Source organism: Sphaerodactylus townsendi, linkage group LG04, assembly GCF_021028975.2.
Source record: "Sphaerodactylus townsendi isolate TG3544 linkage group LG04, MPM_Stown_v2.3, whole genome shotgun sequence".
In the NCBI taxonomy this organism is placed as follows: domain Eukaryota; kingdom Metazoa; phylum Chordata; class Lepidosauria; order Squamata; family Sphaerodactylidae; genus Sphaerodactylus; species Sphaerodactylus townsendi.
The window spans coordinates 150,779,694-150,806,493 of record NC_059428.1 but is presented as its reverse complement, the minus strand read 5'-3'; the positions used below and the strand labels follow the sequence as shown (position 1 = coordinate 150,806,493).

The 26,800-nt window shown below is 48.1% G+C and overlaps 1 protein-coding gene across 2 annotated transcripts in view; it reads right to left on the bottom strand.

Annotated features, from left to right (window-relative positions):
• Positions 1-12,916, bottom strand: part of CARD11 (caspase recruitment domain family member 11) — a 72,513-nt gene extending 59,597 nt beyond the window's left edge. Inside the window, exon 1 of one of the 2 annotated variants that reach the window (XM_048495412.1) lies at positions 12,668-12,916. The gene's annotated coding sequence lies outside the window, so the exon portion shown is untranslated. Of the gene's footprint in view, positions 1-3,442; positions 3,561-12,667 lie in introns of those variants that run through there. The other variant, XM_048495413.1, reaches the window with a different exon arrangement.
• Between the last annotated feature and the right edge of the window lie 13,884 nt (positions 12,917-26,800).

Sequence of the window (26,800 nt, the reverse complement as noted above, 5' to 3'; positions counted from 1 at the left end):
TCTGGACCGGTTCATTTGCACCTGTGTCATACGCCAACTGCGAGTGAAGATGTCCATGACAGCCGGAAAAAAAAAAACACGTCGCATGTCAGATACTTATCAAGTTGACTGCAGGGGTGAAAGTTGTTAGCGTTCCATATGCTACTAATATTCTTAGAGACAGGGCTGTCTGTAAAATGTGTGCAATTCTGAAACATTTAATTTTGTTGGAGGCGGCTGCTGGGTTGCTGGTCCCTGAAGCTCCACCAGATTGGAAGACCTTCTGAGTTAAAATGTCCCTCCTTCAGAATTCTGATGCAGCCTTAGACCCAGCGTGGCGTGGGGGCTAAGAGCAGGTGGATTCTAATCTGGAGAACCGGTTTTGATCTGATCTGGTTTTGATCTAATCTGGAGAACCGGGGTGTGATTCCCCACTCCTCCACCTGAGTGGCAGAGGCTTATCTGGTGAACCAGATGTTTGTAACATCATTTATCCCTGTACCAGCTTATCCTCATAATGACCACTCTTGTGAGGTATGATAGGCGTAATAGGCAGTGACTGGCCCATGGGCCCTCAACCAAATTCCATGTTTGAGTGAGGGCTCCAACCTAGGCCTCTCTCTACAACAACTACACAGTGCTGTCTGCAGGAAACTGCAACAGAACTATTGTGTCTTACAGCCTTCGGTGGACGTGTGGAATGGTCCCTGTCTGAATGTGCAAGTCATAAGGAGGAGGAGGAGGAGGAGGAGGAGGAGGAGGAGGAGGAGAAGAAGAAGAACAAGAAGAAGAAGAAGAAGAGGAGGAGAAGTTGGAGGAGTTTGGATTTATATGCCCCCTTTCTCTCCTGTAAGGAGTCTCAAGGTGGCCTACACATTCCTTTCCCTTCCTCTCCCCGTCACAGACACCTTGTGAGAAAAAGGAGGCAGTGTCAGGGAGCGTGGGGAAAAAAACCAGCCCATCAAGAACAAACATAAACAGTGAAAACCAAGCGTAGGAAGTAAAGAGACTGAGACCCCGAGACAGATTTTGGCATCCTCAAGATTAGTATTTAGCTTTAAAGCATGCAAATCAAGCTAATGGCGCAATCATTTTAATAATTTACCGCGGGAATTTACTGCATCTATTTAAAGGGATTTCAGAAATGGCAGGCGGGGAGATGAAAGCTTGGCATTTAATAAAGGCTGCAATCTACACACCCTCTGCGCCGTCACGCATAATGATGAGGAGGCAGATGAACAGAACGCACAATTTCTCCCGGAGTCGTCAGACTTTTCTGCTGTTTGAACTCCGCTTTTATTTCCCCTCCAGCACATCCATTTTGCTGCGCCTTGATCGGCTTGGGTGGAAGGCAGTCAGAGGACGATGAACAGGTCCTTTGCTGGCGGTTCCTTCAAGGGTCCCTTGGCCAAACCCTTCTGTGGGATCACATTTCTCGGGATCTCTTGTAGCAGACTAGCCCTCCAGTTTAGATCCTCCACACAATCCCTGTTTTCTGTCCCTGCCTGCTGAGATAATGTGGGTCACGAGCAGAGACGGGGCATTTTTCAGTGGTGGCCCCTTACCTTTGGAAAGCCCTCCTGCTTGAGGCTCAGGTGATGCCCGCCTTTGGGCCCAAATCTTTCTTTTTTTAACAAACCACGCTTTTAACGTAAGGCTTGAAGCTGTTTTATACTCTGTTTCTAACCTGCAGGCTGTCGTATGGATACTAGTTTAGGCTGCTCAATTTGACTTTATGCCCGGATTTGTTTTAATTGTCTGGTTTTTGTGATGCTGGATTGTGTTTTTTTGGTACTGTTTTCATTTATAAGCTGCCTGAAGCCAATCTCTGAACAGATGGCATATATTTTTTTAAAAATGAATATGCAAGTGTATGTTGGCATCGTCCGTCAAATTAAGCAGACACATTTTTACCAACATCAAAGTTCAGAAACACATCTTAATTTGCCTCCTGATCATCGAAGAAAAAGAGTTTGGATTTATATCCTCCCTTTCTCTCCTGTGAGAAGACTCAAAATGGCTTACAATCTCCTTTCCCTTCTTCTCCCCACAACAAACACCCTGTGAGGTGGGTGGAGCTGAGAGAGCTCCAAAGAACTGTGACTAGCCCAAGGTCACCCAGCTGGCATGTGCTGGAATGTACAAGCCGGTCTGGTTCACCACATAAGCTCAAGTGGCAGAGCAGAGAATCAAACCCGGTTGTCCAGATTAGAGTGCACCTGCTCTTAACCACTACACCACACTGGCTCTGGATGAGCTCTGGTGCAGCTCAAGGGTAACTGAGTTCTAAGGACTGGGGGTCATCACAGAGAAAGCCATGCTATGACTGGCAGCTGTGCGCACCTTATGTATTGCTGAAACATTCAAATGATCTCTTCCCCTGGTCTAATTTCATTATTTCTTTCTTCCACCCTTCCTCCAAGTGCAAATGAACAGAGCTTTCCCCTCCATTTTTTAAATCCTCAACTATGATTTACGGCTATAGAAACCCACGATTTGTATTTTACAGATAGAAAGAGATGCAGGAGTTTCCTTAGACCTGTTTGAACCCTGGGAGGGAGACTGTCCCAAGATTTCCCAGTGAACATCAAGCCTGGGAGAAGACTGCAAGATGAAAATAGTGGGGGGTGGGAGGTGGGGAGCAGAGCACTACATACAGTGGTGGGATTCAGCTGGTTCGCACCACTTTGGCAGAACCGGTTGTTAAAATGGTGCTTGTAAACAACCAGTTGTTAAATTATTTGAATCCCACCACCGGAACCGGTTGTTAAATTATTTGAATCCCACCACTGTCCACATATACCTTAGAGGGAGGGAAGGCATAAAAATGTGATATATGGAACAGAATATCTACATGCTTGCCAGGTGGTAATGTACTTCTCCCTGACTTGAATGGCCCAGAGCTAGCCTATTTTCTTCAGACCTTGGAAATTGAGCAGGGCTGATCCTTGTTGCTACTTGGATGGAAAACCACCAAGGAAATCTGGGTGGCGGCACAGAGATCGGCAATGGCAAACCACCTCTGAGTATCTTGAAAACCCTACAGGGTTGCCACATGTTCGCTATGACTGGATAGCATTGACCACCCAGGTGCTCCTAGACTGACTAGGCCTGATAGAGACATCAGGAATGTGGCTTCCTGCTGCGACTTACTGTATTTGATCCCTCCCTCTTGTGCAGGTCGGAGAGCACGCAACTCAGGTCTCGTTTGCTGGCACAGCCATCCACAGCACCCACACTGGCTGTCCAGCCTTATCATGCAGAGGAGAGGGTGGAAGCCAAGAGGTGGTTGCTTGTGATATGGCTGCCAAGAGAGCAAGATTAGAATACGGGACTTCCCAGCTCGCCCTCTTTGCCACCCCACCACATCAGCTCTCAGTGGCAGCTCGTCACTAGCCGAAGAGCGTCTAACTGCGGTTATGTCATAATCACAGCCGAGAAGCCGAGTAATTTCTCAACCTACCTTCAGAGTTGACGAGGAGGACGTAGGCAACAGTTTGAGGTGCTCACCATGCGGCTCAGGAACCAAGCCCCATTACAAATGCTTCCCAAGCCACCAGCTTCTACCCCTCCATCTCAGCCCTGCAAACTTTCTCTCCCCACACACCCCTGGCTCCTTGCTTTTCTACTACCCCTTGCAACACTGCTTCCACCGTGGCGGAACCATGAGACACGCTTCCGGAAGCCCCCACCCACTGCTCGGTGTCCTCTGCGCTTGTAGGGCCTATATTTAGCAGGCAGAGAATGCCGGGGCCTGTCTTCCTTCCCCTTCTCTCTCAGCAGCTTTGCTCTGGTTCCTCTTTGAAAGGGAACGACAGAAAGGAAGCTTGCGTTCTCCAGGGCAGAGAGAGAAAAGGACCTAGACCTGTTCTCAGAGCAACAGGGGATTGGCCCGTCCCTGCGACTGCCAACCCCAGATTGGGAAATTCCTGGGGATTTGGGGGTGCAATAAAGTAGGGTGGAGAGAAAGGAGCTTGTAAGCCACCTTGAGTCTCCTTACAGGAGAGAAAGGTGGAATATAAATCCAAACTCTTATTCTTTAAACCAACGGTCCCCAACCTTTTTGAGTCTGTGGGCACATTGGGAATTCTGACAAAGCATGGATAGGGCAGCGACAAAACGGCTGCCACAAACCGCCTGCTGCAGAAGACGGCACCAGCCACCAAAAATCACGTCAGTAACACAGGGCAGATCCTTGTGCTATCCCAAAGCAGCATTTTTTTAAAAAAAATCTGCACAGCCAATCTAATCCCCAGTACACAATCTGAAGCTTGCTGGGCAAAAACCCCACCTGGCCCCACTTGATTGGTGGGGGGGGGGGGGCAGAAAAGGTGGCTCTGGGCTCCATGTTGGGAGGGAGGGAGGGAGGGAGGGAGGGAGAGAGGGAGGTGGATTCCCAACCAGCTGGATCCTGGGCATGCCACCACACCTTGTGCCCCTCCAGGAGCACAGCAACGTTTCATCCCCAAAGCGCTCTCCCGTGAGAAGCTCGATTCCAGTTGCTTTAGCAATGCAGCTTGTGGAGGACGAGACACGCAGACCCTGTTTCCTTGTGTTGAGACACTAACACGGCATAAAAAATACAGGCTGAGGGATTTTTCGACACGTCTCCCCAAGTGCCGCCGCTCATGCTATTTATCTTCCTCTCAGAAGCCTTTAAGTCGGGCGATTTGCTCATCCCCAACCGCTGACTCAGCTGCTGGGGCTAGAAGTCATAAAAAAACATCTATTTTAAAAGGGTCCAATGATTTTATTTTCCAATCATAAATATGGAATTTAATTAGTAGCTTGCCGCTAATGAAGTCGCAGCGGAAGGCGTGACAGGCCGAGGCACGAAGAGGCTTCGAGCATAAAACCAAAATGTTAAAAAAAAGGGATGTCTTTCTGCAGCAGTTGGATTAATGCCTTCGCGACCGACGCCTGCTCGTTTCCTGCCAGAGAATTGTCACCTTCTTTGAAATTTCTCCAGTTTCCTTCCCTGGCAGATCGAGAACTTTCAGTGGGACTGCAGTTACTTGGAACAGTCTTTCTGTGCACCTGCACCAATGTGGTTGGCATGCTATGGGGAAGGGAAACAGCTCCATGTAGAATTCCTATTTTGCATGTAGAAGCTCCCCCCTTCAGTCTCTAGCTCCAGATTAAGAATCACAGGGCCCAGCTAAACCGGACCTTTTCCACGTGTACATGTACTGGTTGTATATATCTGCTTAGACATATCACAGCTGTGGGACGCGTATGTGTTCTTAGTTAGCAGCTTGAGAGTGCATAGCTCTGATTTGGCCAGTGTTACCTCTGCTGAGCATATCCTTACGGAAGGGCGCACACTGGTAAGAAGGTGGCATCCACAGGATTTCACCCACTTGTCTCCTAAGCCAGGGTGGTGTAGTGGTTAGGAACAGGTGGATTCTAATCTGGAGAACTGGTTTTGATTCCCCCGCTCCTCCACCTGAGTGGCGGAGGCTTATCTGGTGAACCAGATGTGTTTCCACACTCCAACATTCCTGCTGGGTGACCTGGGGCTAGTCACAGTTCTCTCTCTCTCAGCCCCCCACCTACCTCACAAGGTGTGGGGCGAGGAAGGGAAAGGAGCTTGCAAGCCACCTTGAGTCTCCTTACAGGAGAGAAAGGTGGGGTATGAATCCAAACTCCTCTTCTTCCTCTTCCTCTTCTTCTTAGGATGCCACAAATTTCACCACACATGTGCTTGATGTGTGGAACTCACCCTTTGAACAGTAACGATCAGATCCCACGTGGAACAACTCGAACATCCACTGAACAGGTCTGTATCAGGTTTTTTCGAAGATGGGCAGCTGCAACACTTCCGTTGATATTGCTAAGGTCCGCACAGGCAAAAACAGAGTGGCAGGAGTATTTTTAAAAATAGCAGGATATAAGCCTCTGGGAGTCAAAGCTCACTTTTTCAGACAGCATAGACTCTTGAAAGCTTATACCCCCGAAATCTTGTTGGTCTCTAAGATGCTACTGGGCATGAATCTAGCTCTTCTACTCCAGACCAACAAGGCTACAGGATTGATCACGGGTCTGGCTACCATGCCTATTGGAGGTATCACGGCTAACATGAGCTCCCAATATATGTAGTTGCCAGGCACCCAGTGCGCAAGGACATAACTGTAGGAAAGGACTGATGGAAAAGGGGGGGGGGGCACTTGTGCATGTCCTGTTTGCAAAGTGAAGCCGGTTATCAAAGCAAATCCCCCAGACAGGAAACACTTCAAATGACTTCTGGCTGCCTGCCCTTCATTAGCACAACTGGAACACTGGCTGGGACTCTTTTGAAATATTTAAACGGAATGGAAGGAGGGGAAAGGCAAAGGCTGCCGGCCACTTAACAAAGCCCAGCATCCTTCTTTGCCTGGAGAATGAGGCAGCCGAGGAGGGACCGGGAGTCTGAGTCTGTCGCAGAGCAGCCGGCTGTTCAAACAGAACAGCCAGGCCAAAGTCACAAGAAGAAGACTTTGGATTTATATTCTCCCTTTCTCTCTTGTAAGGAGACTCAAAGGGGCTGACAATCTCTCCCCCCCCCCCCCCAACAAACACCCTGTGAGGTGGGTGGGGCTGAGAGAGCTCTCAAGAACTGTGACTCACCCAAGGTCACCTGGCTGGCATGTGTCGGAGTGCACAAGCTAATCTGGTTCACCAGAGAAGCCTCCACAGCTCAAGTGGCACAGCGGGGAATCAAACCCAGTTCCTCCAGATTAGAGTGCACCTACTCTTAACCACTACACCAGAGAGCAGGCCGGCAACCTGTGTGAAGCAAAGACCTGGAGCCCCACTGCTGGTGTGGTCCCTAGTTCAGAACCATGACCACCTGAAACAGACTTGGGAAAGGGAGGACCCATCGCAATCCAGGTCTCTGAATGTTTGGATTTCCTTCCTGAATAACTGTGGAGGATCTTTCCTGGTCTGTTATCATCCCACATCAATCAGGCCTGGGCAGTATCGGTTCCTTTTGCTACAACAAACCAGGAATCAGGAAGTCCTTGAAGAATGAAGAAGAAGAAGAGCTTGAGGCAAGAGCTGATTCCTACAAGAGCTGATTCCTACGAATGCAAGAAGCACAGTGGAGAGGATGGCCTCAGCGCTGGACTTCAGATGTAGTGGTATAAAGGGCTGAAGAAAGACAGATTTTTGGAAGCCTGTCTGCCAGTCAATGTTTGTGCAACAAGATGTCATGACCTAATGTGGTCTGGTGGTCATGTCTCCTGGTGGGGGCAGGAGATAGTGGCATCCAGTGGGCCTCTGTTTGTTTTGCATTACATTGCTTACTTGCTGTTTGTGAGCTGCTGGAATGTGCAAGCTTTGACGTCAAATAAGACGCTTCTTCTTTCTCGGTCCTTCCCCTTCCTTCTGGTTGCAACCTAGTGCAGTGTGTACTCTGACTATTTATGTAGCAGCGGAAAAGCCTAAAATCTGCGCCATCCTGTATCTGCACGCTGGGTTGGAATAGATGAACTTCAAGTTGATTTTGCCTTCCAGTTGAAGTGGGGAATTATTCTCCCCTTTGGTTTCAGGCCTGATTTTAAGCCTCTGCTCCTTGGAGCAAAAGAAGATTTTGTGCTCCTAATCCTGTTAGTCATCTTGCCCAGTTGTACTTTGAAAATGTTTCCCCCTTTGAGGGTGTGTGTTCTCAACAAATAACACGCCACTTTGTGTAAACGAAGTGCGGTCCTCTCTCCGGGGCTTTGGAGCCAAACATCCACACACCTGCCGATACAAGGGCCCGTTTTGTTTGATTGGGGAAGGCCTTCCGAAAGAGCAACAGTTTACAAAACCGTCTTCTGACAACGCTGTGTATATTTATTTTTGCAACAAAAGCACATCAAAGAAATCTGGGCTGTATGTTCCAAACTATCCTAGGCTGGAAGGAGTTCTGCAGACGCCGGCAGGACACTTCCCCAGTAATTGGCTGGAGGATTCGACCCCCGGAACAATATTTTTGATGATTTCCCAGTAACGTTTGATGCGATCTTCTTTCCCATCAAATTGCTAACCAATTATTTGCGACATGTACTGAATGGGATTAGATGGTGCCTGCTTTTTCTTGGTCTTTTCCTCTCTCAAGTCCAATAATATGGTCCTTGTAGATACTTCCAGAGGGTAGCTACATTGGTCTGCAGTAGCAGAATAGCTAGATTTGGGACTAGAAACGTCTCAGGGGTTGCTGAGAAGCTTTTTAGCAGTGTGAGCTTCTGAAGTTGAAGATCTGACTCTGGAAAGCGCCTACCTACCCCACCAAAATCTTCTTGGTCTCCAAGGGGCTGCTGGACTTAAATTGGTGGTTCTTGCAACTAAGTTTGCTGACTGGTGGAGGGGGCACCAGCCAGGCCCATTCCCTACACAGACACATACCTAAGTGCTGTCAAATCGCAACTGAGCGAGGGCAACTCTGGCGAGGGGGCTTTCATGGCAAATGAGAAAATGGTTTGCCATCACTTTCCTCTGCAGAGCCTTCCTTGGTGGTCTCCTGTCCCAGTACCAACCCTGCTTAGCTTCTGAGGTCCGAAGGGGTCAGGCTTTACCAAGCTGCCCCCTCTCTGCCCCAATGCAGAGATTGCAGGGAAATCTCAGCCTCTGGGCAGAAGGCTGTTTCAAGATATCTTTGACTTGTGGTCTGGTGATTTGTCAGGGCTCAGTCCAATAGTGTATTTTCAAAGCCCTACAAGTAAGGTTTACCATTTTGCCTTGTGGGGAAGGGACATGGCTCAGGGGTAGAACTCGGCACTCGGCACACAGAAGTTCCCATGTTCAATCCCCGGCATCACCAGTTGAAAGAGCCAGGCATTAGGTCATGTAAAAGACCTTCCCCTGAGACCCTGGAGAGCAGCTGCCAGTCTGAGTGGGCAATACTGACCTTGCCAGGCCGGTGGTGTGAGTCAGGATAAGACAGTTTCAGGGGCCTTCAGAGAAAAAAAAATGTCTTGCCTCCTTAATGCAGATGCTATTATTTACCTCCATGCCAGAAAAAGATTGAACTGCCCATTCCCACACATTAAGCTTCCCTTAAAGTTTATCCCGGCCTGTTGCCCACCCTCCTCGCAAGGGAGTGCCTCCAATCATGTGCAAATAACTTTTCTTCAGCCAGCGTGGTGTAGTGGTTAAGAGCAGGTGCACTGTAATCTGGAGAATCGTGTTTGATTCCCCGCTCTGCCACTTGAGCTGTGGAGGCTCTTCTGGGGAACCAGATTAGCTTGTGCACTCCAACGCATGCCAGCTGGGTGGCCTTGGGCTGGTCGCAGTTTTTCTGAGCTCTCTCAGCCCCACCCGCCTCACAGGGTGTTTGTTGTGTGTGGGGGGGAGCGAAAGGAAATTATAAGCTCCTTTGAGTCTCCTTACAGGTGAGAAAGGGGGGATATAAACCCAAACTCTTCTTCTTCCTACTTGCAAGGAAAAGGGAGTGCCTCCGATTACGTGCAAATAACCTTTCTTCCCTGAATTGTACACTACACATTCAACCCTGTTGTAACCCAGCTACGTAGCTCTGTCACTTGCCTAACCAATAGCAAAGAAAAGGGAAGAGAAAGGCGAGGAAGCAAAGAGTGAGGGCAAGAGAGGAAATGTGCAGGTTCAAGAGGGATTTGCAGAGGAGGAGGAACCAGCAGGCGGAGCGCGGAGGGTATCCAGCAAGCTGAGTGGCTGAGTCACATTTGAACAAGACAGCAATCTCGTGGGAAAGGGGAGGGACTCAGAGTGTGTGGGAGCTTAGAAGACAAAGAGAGAGAGAAGCAAGACCTGTGAATGAGTAACTTTACAAAAAGAGCATTTACGGGGCTCGTACATCACACATTCTTTCCCTCAAGAGGCATGCATGAGGGTGTCAGAAATAGCCCTGTGATGTGTGAACGTGACATATGCGTCGGCGAGCACTATGTTTATTTCACTTTAAAAACATTTCTCTTTCTGCCCTGCCCCTCCGACGGAGGCTCCGGAGGCACCTTCCAGTAAGAAGGCATCAAAACACCACAACAGAAAGTCTTAAAACCATTCCCTGGAACAGCTGGGCTGCAATTTTAGCAATAAGGCAATTGTTGGGACCAGGGGCGTACCACCCAGGGGGACATATGGGGTCAAACGGGGTGTGTGTGTGTGTGTGTGTGTGTGTCGTACCACCCAGGGGGACATATGGGGTCAAACGGGGTGTGTGTGTGTGTGTGTGTGTGTGTGTGTGTGTGTGTGTGTGTGTGTGTGTGTGTGTGTGTGTGTGTGTGTGTGTGTGTGTGTGTGTGTGAAACTCAGATTTTGCACTGGGCTACATTTCCCCTAGATACACCTCCAGGGACTCTCAAACAGTGGGTGCCGGTCTGTCCGTGTGGGTTGTGAGTCTCGTGGGTATAGCAAATGCTTCTGTTTTGCATCTCTGCTTCTGCCTTGCTGTGCATGCAAAAGACAGGCAGGGGAGGAGCGCATGCGCGTTAACAAGTCGCTAGAGCAAAAACTGTTTGCAAATGTCCATGTGCTATGACCCTTGCCTCCCACAGCACACCTAGCAAAAACAGAAGCATTTCAGGCACATAGTGGGAAAAGAAAGTTCTTGGAAGCCACCAAGAGCTTTGAACATTCACTGACGACCTTTGGGCCCATCTAGGAAGATCTCCCTTTCCTATTCCTCACCAAATTCCCTCACAGCTTCTACTCCTATGGAGCAGCTTGTGTTCAATCCACGGGTTCACTGGGTCCCTATCCCTACAGCTTCTCCATAGCAGCAGGTCTTTTCCAAAGGCAGCAACAGTTTCTAGATAGGCCCAATTCAGTGATTTGATAGACTCTGGTTTAAATCGCCACACTGCCGTGGACGTGGCTGGGCGACCTTGATCTAGGAGTGCGGTGGAGTCTCCTTCTTTGGAGCTTTTTAACCAGAGGCTGGATGGCTGTCTGTCACAGGTGCCATGATTGTGTATTCTTGCATGGCAGGCGGTTGGACTGGATGACCCTTCTGGTCTCTTCCAACTCTATGATTCTATTCTCACTTTCAGCCTAACTGACTTCACAAAGCAGAAGAGAGAGGGTGAATCCACGCATAAAGGATTCCCACCAGGAAAGGGGTATGATTTCAGACAGACTGGTACATCTGTTCAAGAGTGTGCATGCGAGCAATAGTATAAGAGGCACATAAATCCTGGAATATGGCAGAAACGGCAAAAATTACAAATACCCCCAATAAGAAAAAAGGATGAATGGTACACAAAGGAACCATTTGGTCAATTTATTACAGGACATGATAACAAAAGGCCCTGTATTTGTACTGTTGTGAAGCGGTGTGAACACGGATTGGATTCTGAGTATCTTGCCAGGTCATTTGGTACCTAGATTGTTCATGCTTTGCGGGCCCTTTGAAAACCTGAGTTATGAGGATACCCGACCACTTTGTGTTTTTGTAAACAGCTTTTTTTTAAAGAGAGAAAAAGAAGAAGGCCTGCAGATTTTAATTCCCCCGGGGGGTTTGCATCTCAGATTAGTTGCCAATACCCAAGGAGGAAAAGATGTTCTTAAATGCCACCCCTTTGCCTTAAACCTGACAGGACTGTCGCAGGCCAGCTGCGATGGGATGCCAAAAGTAAATAATTAAATCTGAGCATTTCCGCAGCAAGATGAGTACATGAAAGATGCGGGATTCCAACATACATTTATTCAGAAAGTGGTGGCGCTACTCAGGAATGCCATTTGAGGTGGCTGTAAAGGGAAGTTAAGGGGCATTCAGCCGGAAGGGAAAGATTTATTTATTTACTTTGGTCTTATACCCTGCTTTTCATCCCAACGGGAGCCCGAAGCGGTTCTCTCTCCTCCTCCATTTCATCCTCCCACAACAACCCCATGAGGTAGGGCAGGCCGAGAGACATCCCTGGCTCACGATCACTCTGTGAGCTTCCATTTGAACCCGAGTCTCTCAGCATGTTGCTCTGACCACTGAACCATGCGAGAACATCTGCCAGGTTCAAAGGGCGGCTCTTGAAGACAGCCCCCTTCCGCACATGCAGAATAATGCACTTTCAATCCACTTTCACAACTGTTTGCTACTCCGCACAGTAAAATCCAGCTGCAAAGTGCACTGAAAGTGGATTGGAAGTGCATTATTCTGCATGTGCGGAAGGGGTCACAGAGGCGGACAGGGATATCCTAAACAGAGGGATCACACCCCTTTATTTCCGTGGATTTAGACAGGGGGAGTCATCTTGTTTAGGATTTGCTCGGGAAGAGTTGTCACTGGAATTAGGCAATTGACCCTAACGTGTGAGCTTTTGGGAGACTTTTGCCCGCCCGATTTCTGCACGCTCTGCCAAAGACGGCATCATATAAGGGTGGGTGGGTGTGATTCCTCCACCTCAGCCCTCCCCAAAAGCAGTTTTTCTCTCAAATAAGCCAGCAAGGCGGCCTCTCCGCCCCAATCCTAACCACAGGACACACTTGCCAATTTCCAGGCGAGGCCTGGGGATCTTCCAAAATCACTGCTGATCTCCAAAGATCGGATCCCCCTGGAGAAAATAGGTGCTGGAGGAGGGTAGACTTCATTGGTGTTATACGAATCGATGCCCCCCCCCCCCCTTTCTCCCTGCATCTCCCAAGCAGGACTTTGCGGGAAAGGTCCCCTCCAGACTTCCAAGTCAGTCCAGGATCGCAGCGTCCAAGAAACTTGGCAAGATCAACGCAGGGGCCGCATCCTGGCCGGCCTTACCTTTGGAGCCGCTGCGTCTCGGTCAATGCCTCTCCCTGGCCAACCTCCCTGCAGAGAAGGCCGCTTTCTGGAGCATCTCCCGCACCTCCGGAAGCGAGATCAGGCCAGGCAGGGGCGGGGAAGGAAAGAGGCGACAGGAAGGCGGGGAAGGAGGCTGCAATGCAAAATGCAAATCCCCCTGGCAAAGTCCCGGGGTTGCTGCAGCAGCAAGCCGGCCGGCGACTCTTGGCCAAAAGTTTCCTGGAAGTCGAGGCGCAAACTCTTTCAGGAAGAGGAGGAGGAAGAGAGGACCACTTTGGGCACTGGCTCCCCTGGGCATTTGGCCTCGCCCCTTCGAGGGAGGGACTCCAGGCCTGGCGTGGTCAGCTCCCCATCGCCAGGGGGTCAAGGGCAGGCGAGCGCGGTCCTCTAACACGTTTGCAACTTGTTTGTCTTTCCTTTGCACCAAGTTCTCGGGAAGCAAAAACTTTGCCCTGCCTGTTTCCATCTGTCCCGTCCAACTGCGTGTGTGTGTGTGTGTGTGTGTGTGTGTTAACGCACTTCAAACTTATGGCGACTCTATGAATGCCTGACCTCCTATGCTTAACAGGCTTTGCTCAAGTCCTGTCAATTTCCCTGTCGCAGAAGTCAATTTCCTGTTTGCTGACAGGGGACACCCCAGAGGGTCTTGGAGTGATGAGAAGGGGGCAAATGCCATCCCCGAGTAAACCCTCCCCCCCGCCCGCAGCCTTGGTTATTTTAGTGCTATTAAATCTTTTAAAAAATTCTACAGGTTTCCAATGAAATAATCTAACAGTTTTTGGCCAAAAAAATAAAAATAAAATGAAGCCTGGAAGGAAACCCAATAAAATAATCAATGGATGATCTAATCAGCACAGCGGGAAATACATCTTACCATGAGGTGCCTCTGAAGATGCCAGCCACAGATGCAGGTGTAATGTTAGGAGCAAAAGCTACCAGACCATGGCTACGCAGCCCAGCAAACCCACCTCATCCATTTGTCAAAGTGAATTTGGGGCTAGGTGGTCCGTCACATTATCCCCAATCTGTACAGAGGGTTCTTGTTGGAACTTGAGAGAGAAGATGAATTCTGAGCCGGCAATTTTTCTTCTCTTCCTCCAAGAGCGGCGTGGGTAGTTCTCCATTTTATCCTCACAACAGCCTTGCAAGGTAGCTCACGCTGTGTATGGCTCTCAGAGTCACACAGTCGCCCAGTGAGCTTCTTTGGCACAAGGGGAGGAATTCTTCTCTTTTTCTTCTCTTGCTCAATGCTACAATGACTACACAGCGCTGGCTCTCTCATCTGCTGACTGCTTGCAGATAATATGATGGGGGGTTGTGATTTAGTTTTAGTTATTTATTTAGGTTTTGCTTGAAACGCATTTTGAATCTCCAACTTTTTCTTTAAAAATCTTCTGGCTTCTTTCATCCCACAGTCCCGTTTAATGGTTTAAATAGTTTACAGAATAAAAGAACGAGTCAAGCCGTATTTTGTAGGGACTTTTTGCTATGGGCCCTTTGGGGACAGAAGTATTTGCATATAAAAATGCCCTTATCTCAGCCACTCAGAGCCAATTGTATACAGCGGGATCTAAACCTAGTAAATCTAGACTTGACATAAAATAAAAGCAATCAGTGCCGAGGAAAACAACCCCTACTGTTTAGCAAATCCAGATTTCTCAATCACTGTTGATGTTTTAATGCCTGCAAACGACCATACTTGCAGCTTTTGGGGAAATAGCAGCAAAATATTTATTATTATTATAATCATTTACTTCATTTATACCCCACGTTTCTCCCCAAAGGGGACCCAGAAGACCTTACATCATTCTAATTTCTTCCATTGTTTCATCACAACAGCCCTATGAGGTAGGTTAGGTGGAAAGAGGGTGACTGGCCCACAGTCACCCAGCAAGGTTTCTGTGGCAGAACGGGGATTAGAACCTGGTTCTTGCAGGTCCTAGTTCAACACACTAACCTCTACAACTACTGGCTCATTAAAATGTTAGATAAACAAGGATTTATATCTAGAAGCACTAAAGACATCGGATTTTTGGGGTATAAGCTTTGGAGAGTCAGAGGAGGTATCTGACAATGGGAGTTTTCACCCCTCAGAGCAAATATCCCTCAAATTTTGTTTGTCTCTATGGGACTTGAATCAAGGAATTGAAAATTGCTGCTATCTGCTATGGAGTCATGCAGTACACAGCAGCGATGAATGACATTTTCTGCGCTTTTCAGAAGGGGCCTTTAGGGAAGTGATTTAACCCTGGGGTGGTTAGCAAGCCAATGAAGTTGGTCCAGTCTGTGCTGCCCCCCCTCGGGGTTGGGTTTTGCCAGCTCCTCCTCAGACTGAGATATTTGGGGGCTCCCAGAACACCCCCCTCCCCTGGGTACGGTCCGCTCTAGACCAGCAAGTCCAAATCACAGGAGTGTTGGAATAAAATCCATTTTGGAGAGCCCAACAGCTGTTTATCCTGGGGATGGGTGCCTTTGCTTCCCCATCTGTCATCCCAACGACTTTTAATTCTCCCCCCCAGAGAGCAATCCTGACATTTTTTGTGGAGAGCCGTCCCCCGTTTCCAAAATGCTGCTCTTTCTCCGCATAACCGTCCCGAAAGTCCCTCGAGAGCAGAAATGCATTTCACAAGCTATTGATCTGAGAACGAATCATTCGCATCCCCGCCGGACGTCTTGGCTGCCTGCGCTCCTCTCTAGGCCCGACATAAACCATTTCCACCGCTTGACATAGTTTAGAACAAATGAACGCCTCCGCTAAGCACCATCCTCATGTTTTATATATTCGGCGCTTTCTCTGTGTTCATTAGCGTTAATTATTGGAGATGGCCGCACTTCATTATTTCCCCTTCTGAGAACTGATTTCCCCCTACCTTGTACGGGCCCATTTTTTCCTGTTCAACTCGCCACCTGTGGATAAATCGCTGCCACAACATCTGTTGGAGACGTCCCGTGGTGTGAAAGACAGATGCATAAATAGGTGGGACGTGGTGACTTCTTGGAGGGTAATGGCAAAAAAGTCTGCGGGGGACATATTCCCATCAGCGGGTTTATCAGCGAGATTCCTGCGGCTTTTTAGCTGCCTAGAGCGCTAGGCAGATTTGAGCACTGCATGGATGCTTCCCCGAAGAATACAGCGGATGAGGAATCTTCCTGACCATCTGCGGTGACCCTGGCCGCTTTGAGTCCTTGCACAAAACAAACGAGCTTCCGGGATATACAACCAAGCATTTCATTGGCCATTTATAGAACATCTATCCACGTTAAGAACATAAGAACAAGCCAGCTGGATCAGACCAAAGTCCATCTAGTCCAGCTCTCTGCTACTCGCAGTGGCCCACCAGGTGCCTTGGGGAGTTCACATGTAGGATGTGAATGCAATGGCCTTCTGCGGCTGTTGCTCCCGATTACCTGGTCTGTTGAGGCATTTGCAATCTCAGATCAAGGAGGATCAAGATTGGTAGCCATAAATCGACTTCTCCTCCATAAATCTGTCCAAGCCCCTTTTAAAGCTAAGCGTTCTGCAAAGCACTGGGATCTTTAGCCTGCCAGGCGGTTGCCTTGCATGCTTTTTATTCTAGCTGATGAGTACCAAAACAAAGCCTTGTGTGGTTTTAGCAGGGGTCTCCAGCACCCGCCAAACCTTTCCTGGCTTGATCGTGCTCGCCAAGTGATTTCACGAAGTGAGAGGAGCCAGATGGAACTTTTGCCAAGGGTTTCGGATAGACTATTGGAGATTTGGTTGGCTTTGTAGACTTTTTAAAACGTTGCCACCACAGCGCAAGGGTCTTCATTGTGTAAATGAAGGTAACCCGGGACGGCTGTTTTGTAGTTTGTTGTGCCTCCTGCGGCAGCCATTTTGTGGCTGCCCCTGCCATGCTGTGTCAGATTGGTATGGAATGGTATATTTAATTTATATACTACCCTCCACCAAAAGGCTCAGGGCAGTGCCCAACAACAAAATAACAACACGAATAAACAAAACATCGTAGAACAACCTAAATGCATCGATAACATAGGGTCAATAAACATAACATCATAAATCATAACATAGCATCATAAATCACAGCATCATACAACAACCATCAACAAACACATCAATAAACATAGAGTCAATAAACATAGGATCATAACATCATAAACGTGTCATAAATACAGCAACATAGACATAGCATTATAATGCCAATAAAAATCCATGCGATGCAGTAATAATAAAACATATAAACATCGTAATTCCAAAGGTGTCCACAGGGTCAAAAAGGGAGGGGACCCCTAGTGTAGCAGTTAGAATGGCACACTAAGGCTCATTCCCCACATGCAGAATAATGCACTTTCAAACTGCTTTCAGTGCTCTTTGAAGCTGTGTGGAATGGCAAAATCCACTTGCAAACAGTTGTGAAAGTGGTTTGAAAATGCATTATTTTTCATGTGCGGAAGGGGCCTAAGATCCGGGAGACCTAGGTTCGATTCTCCACTCTGTCATGAAAGCTTGCTGGGTGACCTTGAGTGAATCATACACTCTCAGCCTAACCAGAGGGTGGTCGTGCAGACAGGATGGCAGGGGAATGATGCCATATGTCACTTTGGGTCCCGACTGAGGAGAAAGGCAAGCTATAAACATGTAAATTAATTGTGAAGAACCACAAGAGGACCTCTCCAAACTGAATGACGGGACAATAATGTGGCAAAAGAGGTTTTATGTGAGTGAGTGAAAAGCGATTCACGCGGAGGTGAAAACGACTCCTCATTCTCTGTCTAGGCTGATGAGATTTGAACTGGCAGCTTCTGACAAGCAAAGACAGGACGGAGGCAGGGGGCTTAATGAAAATATTGACTCCTGTATTGACTCAGAATGTCGCAGTGGAAAGCGGGGAAGAAAGCAAATTCTATGCTTGGGATTATTGGGAACGATATCTGAGATAAAATGGCCAATCCACTTCAGCTCTAGTGGTTAGGGATCAGATAATGAAAAGGGACCTTCTGATCGTTTGTGTGTGGTGTTTACCATGTTCTTTCTCAGAAAAAATCCAGCTCTGAATAGCAACTGTGAATGGAGGTCGAGGGCGCAGAACATCAGAGGTGCCCTGCTAAGTCATACCAGTGGCCCAAGTGGTCCAATGGCCAACCAGTTGCCCCAGATGGCCAACAAACAGGGTGCAGAGTCCCTTGCCCTGCCTTCCTGGTCTGCTGCGCCCAGGGGAGGGACCCGCCATGGGGCAGCACACTGCTTTTGTCCCTGGAGGCTCGCTGGGGGAGGGGGGCAAGCAACCAAGCACGCCCCCACACGCCTCCCTCCTTCTGCCCCCTTCCACCACCCTGATTTGGCCTCCTAGCACTGCTATTGAGAGATTGATTGCTCCTGGACATGGAGGCTCCCTTCAGTCTTTTTGGCTAGTGGCCGTTCATAGACTTGCCCTCCACGAATCTGTGTAATTCCCTTTTCAAGCCATCCATGCCCATAGCCATCACTACAACCACTGACAGCAACTTCCACAATTTAATGACTCATCGAGTAAAGAAGTGCTTCCTTTGTTCTGACCGGAAGCATATTCTCCACTCTCCACCTTCTTTTCTTTTTTCTCATTTGCCCCAAGGCAAATTGAGGCTGCACAAGGCTGCAATTTTGCATATTATTGATGGAATAATGACTCCTGAACTCCATTATTCTGGGGAACGCGCACTCAAGAAGACCGCCAGGCTATCCTAACAGCCACAGGACCATCCACTCCATCATGGATAGTCTAGGCTTGTCCGACTCCGGACTATCCGCTCCACGCATGGATGACCTGGATATGTCTGCCTTCCAGCTGTAGCTTCATGGGGTCTTGCCTACTGCAGTATTGCTCTCCAAAGAACATTGCAGCGTCAGGTGGTTTTTTTCCCTTGGTTTTCTCTGCTCTGAAATGTCTATGGAGATTCTCCCTGAGGACTCTTCGAATTTCTTTTGACTTCTGGGCTCCTTTCTCAAGACAAGCGCCTCACCTCAATTTCTGTGTGCAAAACTTCTTGCTCTGTTCTGTCCAAGAATAGATCTCCCTGCTGGCTTCTTTTCAAAAACCACTGGGTTTCGTACTTCTCTGCCCATTTTTGCACATCCAACACTGGCCAAAACTTCTTCTTCTCGGTCATTTTTTTTTGCAAAGATGTGATGACTTCCCCAAGACGTCTGTTGTACAAAGCAGAAGAAAGCTCTCAATTTCCTTTTCTGCACAGAAGTCACAAAGTCGCTCTCCTCTCTCCCTTCCAGAATGATTTGTTGAAACCCACAACGGGCCCAGATACCCTCCAAACCCAATAGTTCCTCTGCTGAAAGAATCCAGATGGATCCAGTAAAAGCAGGCGGGGTCCATGTAAGGTTTCCTGCTCCGTTGTACAAATTAATTCTCAAAGTAAATCGCTCACTGTCTTTCACATAGGTCAATGTTCCTTCTTTATTAGCAATTCATTTACATTTTAATGGGAACAAATTAAAAATATCCGCACAAACACAGCACCTGTGAGTTCTTTCCTCTCGTCTGATTTCTGCAAAGGTTGAGCTGAACCAAAAAGGTTAGGAGGGAAGGAATCTTTTCCAAAGTGCTGAAAAATGAAATCGGCAACGTGGCAGTAAAGAGTAATTATCACACGCGTAATTAACACACGGTGTTGTGTTTACAGAGAGATCAAAACAATACTTTTGAAGAGAGTAGAGAGCAGGAAAGGGGAAGTCGCTTCTCTGGATTTACACCTTCTCGGTTTACAGGAAATCTCTTTCCACATCTGTTCAAGAACACCTGCTCTCTGTAAAATGAGTGGGAAAAGCCATAGCTAAACCTGTATCTCTATTGGAGGGACCATAGCTCAGTGAAAGAGCTTCTGGCTTGCAAAAGGCCCCAGGTTCAATTGCTGGCAGCCTCTCCAATTTAAGCAGTGGTGTAGTGGTTAAGAGAAGGTGTACTCTAATCTGGAGGAACCGGGTTTGAATCCCCGCTCTGCCGCCTGAGCTGTGGAGGCTTATCTGGGGAATTCAGATTAGCCTGTACACTCCATCACACGCCAGCTGGGTGACCTTGGACTAGTCACAGTTCTTTGGAGCTCTCTCAGCCCCACCCACCTCACAGGGTGTTTGTGGTGAAGGGGGAAGGGAAAGGCGTTTGTAAGCCCCTTTGAGTGTCTCCTACAGGAAAGAAAGGAGGGGATATAAATCCAACTCTTCTTCTTCTTCTTAAAGGACAAGGTGGTCAGTGATGTGAAAGAGCTCTGCCTGAGACCCTGGAGAGCAGCTTCCAATCCGAGTAGACAATTCTGAGCGTGATCAACCAGTATAAGAGCAGTATAAGAGGCAGTGTGGTGTAGTGGTTAAGAGCAGACTGCTCTTGAACTGTGGCCCCTTCTGCATATGCAGAATAATGCACTTTCACCATTGTTTGCAAGTGGATGTTGCTATTCCGCACAGTAAAATCCAGCTGCCAAGTGCATTGAAAGTGGATTAAAAGTGCATTATTCTGCATGTTCAGAAGGGCCCAAAGGTTCCTTTCTGAACCAGAGGGATTCCAAGTTATACCTTCAAGCTCCTGGACAACGGGGTGTTCCTTTTTGTGCCTCAACGGTTGATGATTCCCACCCTCCCCCCTTGTCCAAAGCGCAGGAAATGAGCAGACCCTCGGCTAAAACCACCGCACGGAAGCCTGACTCATTTCACGCCAGCCCACGTTTCACAGATGACAACCGGGAAAGGGTTGTAACACTGCCCCCTCCTCCCCCGGTTCTCACATGAAGGATTCCTCTCCGCAGTCTTCTGCACACACGTTGTGACATATTGCTGAAGGGTGTTCTCCATCTGTTGTGCGTTACATCACTGTGCTCAGAGGCAGCTTAGCTGCCATTAACTAAAGAACCGAGAGAGCCGGGGTTTCTTTTGGGTGAAAGAGTCGTTTGAAATGTTCATTTGGTGAAAATTGCATTGGGGGGAAAAAACCCTCATCCTGCCATATGTTCTCTGGCAATGTCCCATCTTGAGCAATGCTACGCAGCTCGTTGCTGAAGGTGAGTACTACCGTGGTGCCCCTGGGCAGCGTGTTGGGAATCCCTGTCCTAAAGACAAAATGAAACCCACTGAAAGGCATTAATGTCCATGCACATGGTTTTATGCACCCACTTAACCACACCCAGAGTTCCTGACCTTTTTTAGCCTGTGGGGCAGGGACCCCAAAATTGAGATTGACCCTACTGCCTATGGGCAGCTGGCACTCTTCATTTAGAAGAAGAAGAGTTTGGATTTATATCACCCCTTTCTCTCCTGTAAGGAGACTCAAAGGGGCTTACAATCTCCTTGGCCTTTCACCCTCACAACAAACACCCCGTGAGGTGGGTGGGGCTGAGAGAGCTCCGAAGAACTGTGACTAGCCCAAGGTCACCTAGCTGGCATGTGTTGGAGTGCCCAAGCTAATCTGGTTCACCACATTACCTATTATTTGTTTTTTTCACATGCCAGTGTCTGCCTGCCTGCCTGCCTGCCTGCCTGCCTGCCTGCCTGCCTGCCTTCCTTCCTTCCTTCCTTCCTTCCTTCCTTCCTTCCTTCCTTCCTTCCTTCCTTCCTTCCTTCCTTCCTTCCTTCCTTCCTTCCTTCCTTCCACAAAAGTTAACGTACTCATGGAGCGATTCTTAGCTTGCTTATAAATCGTGCTCGTATTTCACTGATAATTACACTGATATGAGAATGAACCTGGCTGCGGAATTGTACGGCTGCTATTTATTAACCCATAAACGTCACCCTGAGTGCTGCATTGTTTAAATGGCTCTTGTTGGAGCAAAGGGTGAAGGAGGCGGGGAAGTCAGCACCTGCTGCGTGCCAATTTGGTGCCGTGAAATTAAATTATGTTTTTATACGAACAGTGGGTCTATTCAGCCATGTCCGATTAATCTTTTGCTACTTTATGACATTACAGACTGATTCTTCCTGATCTTGGTTACAAAAAAGGAAATCTTTGAGCTTGGAGGGGGGAGGTGTGTGTTGTGTGTGTGTGTGTGTGTGTGTGTGTGTGTGTGTGTGTGTGTGTGTGTGTGTGTGTGTGTGTAAATAGCAGGAATTAGGACCAACAAAGAATTTATGAGACAGATACTTCATTCCCAGGTGACCAGGTAAAAAAAAGGTAAGCTAGTCAAGTGAGACTTTCACCTAATCAGTTTAACACATACATAACATAAATAACAAGGAAACATTTCTTCATGGAATGCTTGATTTGTGTTTGGAATATGCTGCCACAGGAGGTGGTGATAGCCACTAACCTGGATAGCTTTAAAAAGGGCTTGGACAGATTTATGGAGGAGAAGTCGATCTATGGCTACCCATCTTGATCCTCCTTGATCTGAGATTGCAAAGGCCTTAGCAGATCAGGTGCTCAGGAGCAGCAGCAGCAGAAGGCCATTGCTTTCACATCCTGCAGGTGAGCTCCCAAAGGCATCTGGTGGGCCACTGCGAGTAGCAGAGTGCTGGACTAGATGGACTCTGGTCTGATCCAGCAAGGCTTTTTCTTATGTTCTTATGTTCTTATAACAATCTTGCTCTAGAGCTGGATGAATTGTAAGAGCGAGACTAAGCAGGTCTACTCAGAAGTAAGTCTCAGTGAGAGGTTATCCCATCTTTTGGACTGCAACCTAAAAGACTTGTCTTTTCTACCACTGCAGGCCAATGCTGCCATTTTTTTTTGCAAATGCAGATAGATTGTAGGCTACTTGTTCCAGTGGTTGAGTGAATAGTAGAAATGTCCTTGTTATGAGACAGTAGAGGGTGACCCTTCCTATCATAACTATTTGTTCTTTCCTGCAACCAAGCACATAGCTTGAATTGGGGAGTTTGCCAGGCATGGTTCCAGAGTCAAATGTGACTCGACGTGGACTCTAGCACGGGACTTTCAAAAAGAAAAAAAAATCCCCAACTTAATATTAGAAGCATGGGTGGGTTTCTGGAATAACCAGTAGGAAATGGTAGGCAAAGATTTTTTTAAAAAAATGGGACTACTTAGAGGTGCTTTGCAGAAAGGGAAACAATAGAGATGAACAATTGCCGAGAATCCATGTGAAAACTTTGCGTAGATTTACGACTGTGCTCTAAAACAATTGCACAGGGTGTTCCTACTTACATTTGTGACTTATTGTGAGGCCCGGGGACAATACTTCTGAATACAGCAATCACAACGACCAGCGTTTGGGTGTCAAAACCGCTCTGACTCTAAAGAATCCCACAAGTCGGTTATCAGCAACACAAGCCAAGTACTTCAAGATATACCAGTGGACTTTCTTTGTTCTCTTGCTCTGAATGTCGGCTGTTGGGCTACAAAAAGGCAGCTGACCCTTGGTCTAAATGGATGTTGTAAATGTCAGACTAGATTCTGATTGAGGTCTCTACCTGTGCCCGGGTTCTACTGCAAGGATGGAACAAACCTCCATAAACAATATTTCTTCATATAGAAAACCAGCACGTCAGGAATAATTCTACACTTCAACCTATATCCCTGATGCACTACTTTTCTATGCAGAAGGAATTTTGGAATGGAGAAATGGTTGCCTGAGGACCCCCCTCCCCCCAGCTCAGGTGGTATGACCCAGATGCAGATCGAAGGCCTGGGGAAATACTTGGCCTTAACCCAAGGACTGTATTATCTGTTTATGAAGACTTTTTTTTTATATATGAAGGATTAAAACGGGATTATCAGAGGAGCTCAAGCAACGCTGATTAGCTGCCTTCCCAAGGCCAGGCTTGGTCTTCTTTTGTTCCACGGAAACCGAGCTACTGCGAAAGGTCAGAGGAAGGATTTATTTACCGAGAACTTTTTTTTTTTAAAAAAAAAGTCTGCCTCCATAGTGGGCCGGGAACAATTAGTCCGAATCCTTAATCAGTCCTGACCGCCCATGGCATGAAGAATGCAGATGGCCACGGTGTTACCGGCTTTTGAAGCCCCCCCCAAAATCCAGTAAAGCTGTGAACAGATGTCCCCTCTGGAGACCACTCAACACACGCAGCAGTTTGTCAGAGCCCGGCCAAATGCTTCCAAACAGCTCTGTCATACGTGTGATTGGATTTATGGGGCATTGCTCACACAGCCCAGATTTTTGCCCAGAGGGCTTGTCTGTTTGCTGTGGCCGGCCATCGCAAAAGCCAGTCGTGAAGATTACGATTTCCAACCCAGCCAACATAGTGGCATCGTCGGGCTGGAGAACACGGAGGACAACCAGAACGACGGGCACGCTTGTTCTGCTTCTTGGTGATCTTCTGATCTTCTGGTGTTTTTATCAGACCTGGGTCACTTGGCAAATTCCTCCTGCCCACTGGTCAGAGGTTGGCCAAGTCTGGAATAAATACTTGTACAAGAGAGTACAAGTCCGGTGTCCTTTGGGATGCTGTCACCATCTCACTCTGCTTCCTGTTTTGGGGTTGCTAATCTCCAGGAAGTAGCTGGAGAACTCCTGGGATTACAACTGATCCCCAGGAATCTCAAAGCAGTTTACGAACCCCTTCTCCCCACAAACGTCCTCTCCCCACAACAGATACCTCGTTGAGTAGATGGGGCTGAGAGAGTCCTGAGAGTCCTGTGAGTTGCCCAAGGTCACCTAGCAGGTTTCATGTGGAGGAGTGGGGAATTGGACCTGGTTCTCCAGATTAGAGTCCATCGCTCATGTGGAGGAGCGGGGAATCAAACCCAGTTCTCCAAAGTCCACAGCTCTTAACCACTACCCCACAGGAGGGCCGAAGGGTAGGAAGCAAAGGAAGGGACTGCCAGCCATCTGTCCATGAGGAGAAGGAAGTGAGGAGAAAATCCAAAGGAGACGATGAGTGTGCTTCCATCACCGGCTTCCTCTTCCTGCAAGTAGCAGAGTGCTGGACTAGATGGACTCTGGTCTGATCCAGCAGGCTCTTTCTTATGTTCTTAATGGGTTCAAGGTGAAGGAAAAGAGATTCCATCTCCTAAACATTAGGAAGAACTTCCTGACTGTCAGGGCTGTTTGACAGTGGAATGCCCTACCTCGGTGTGTGGTGGAGTCTCAGGTTTTTAAACAGAGGCTGGATGGCCATCTGTCAGGAGTGCTTTGATTGCATGTCCCTGCATTGCAGGGGGTTGGACTTGATGGCCCTTCTAGTCTCTTCCAACTCTATGATTCTAAACCATCCATTTTCTCCAGGGGAACGGAGAACTCCGTTGCTTGGACATCGGTTGCAATCCCAGCAGGTCTCCAGGCTGAACATAAAAGTTGGCACCCTGGGTTCATCCTGGTCTAAAGTGACAGCCATGCCCGCAAGCGAAAGGGACAGGCGTTCACAGGGGTGGCATTGTGGAATCTCACTCCTGTCCCCCACCCCTGATTTTTTGCTGAGTTGACAAGTGTCATTTCTCATTTTGCTTTTATCGTTACCCGGGATTGTGACAGCTCGCCCAAGGCCAGTTTACCAGAACCCTGCAGAAAGCAGTTGACATCTGAAAAGGCAATAACTGGGTGGTTTATCGGCCCATTACGGAGCACCGTGCTTGGTGGAAAAACCCAACGTCGACAGAATATTCCACAGGCACCGCTGTTCACTTTGGCTGGCTGCAAGCCGGGGGAATCGGCTCACCTTTGTTTTGTTTGCATAGCCCTCCCTGTTTTGGTTCTACAGAAACAAGGGAAAAAGTCCTGTGCTGAGGGCCTTCCTGGGAAATTATACTCAAACAGAGTGGGTCGTTTAAGACCTCGATGCCCTCTCCCTTCCGCACATGCAGAATAACTCACTTTCAATCCACTTTCAATGCATTTGGCAGCTGGATTTTACTGTGTGGAATAGCAAAATCTACTTTCAAGCAATTTTGAAAGTGGATTGAAAGTGCATTATTCTGCATGTGCGGAAGTGGCCCCAGGAAGGGGGCAGAGCCATCTCACACTAGTCTAGGTAGGACTTTTAGGGTGGCGTTCAGGAAAAGTTGCTGAGAGCAGAGCAACCCAGAAAGCTTTGCTACCGCGGCTGATAAAACACACACTTCAAGAACCCCTAAAGTCTCGAGACAATTTAAAAATTCATTTCATTGTTTAAAAATCCACCTGTTGTTAAGTTATTAGTTTAATTTTGGGGTTTCAGTTCAGAGACAACGTGAAATCAATCAGCGCCTTTATGTTGGTTTTGCTTTCTGCTGGGGGTTTTATGACTTTTATGAATATACCGAGAGAGTATTTGTCCCAGCTGGTGGCTGGTGTCGGTTGATCCACTTACTTGCTAGCTACGGTTTTGAGAAGGACTGGAACAAGTTGGGTTGCCAATCTCCAGGTAAAACCTGGAGATCTCATGGAATGATAACTGGTATCATAGATCAGTTCTCCTGGAGAAAAGGGCAGCTTTGGAGGGCGGACCTTACGGCATTACATGCCTCCCCTCTCCAAACTCCATCATCCCCAGTTCCACCCCCCAGATCTCTGGGGATTTCACAACCCAGAGCTGGCCAAAGAGCAACAGATGTTCAACCACACTGTCATCCATCCTTCCATAGATCTGAGCTTGCTGATGGGTTTATGCAGAGCTGCCAAATGCTGATTCTTTCTGGCCTATCATTGACAATGCCACTGGAGGAGCCGCTGCCCTTTCTAGAGTCACAAATGGTGACGGATACGGGGCTCGCTTGTTTGGGGGGCCTCCACTGAATTGCAGCCAAACAGGCAGCAGTATCTCTGACCAACAAGCATTACTATCCACCGCTCTTTGCAAAATGGAACCTCCATGTTCAGAAGCAATGCACCTTAAATATCCACTGCTGGGGACAAACAAGGCCGGTTGCCCCTCTACCCTGCTTGCAAACCTGACTATTGTTGAAAACGAAACACTGGGCTCTTTTCAAAGTGTTTGGCTTCACCAGGAGTTGTCCTTCCAAGACGTCTTATCTCGCAGCAGGTGCTTCATGGCCTCTAGGGGGCACTGACCTATAGATTGTGGACTAATGTTGGGGGGGATTTCAAAGTTCATGCACTACCACCTGGATTCCCCCCCGCCCCCCCCCCGTCTCCCTCTGTCTGGCAAAAAACCCGGCCCGCAAGAGCTACCGCACGAAGTCTCCCGGACTTTATTACTTTTACAAACTACGCTGCGGCATATTTTGTTAGTTCCCTGCAAAACCT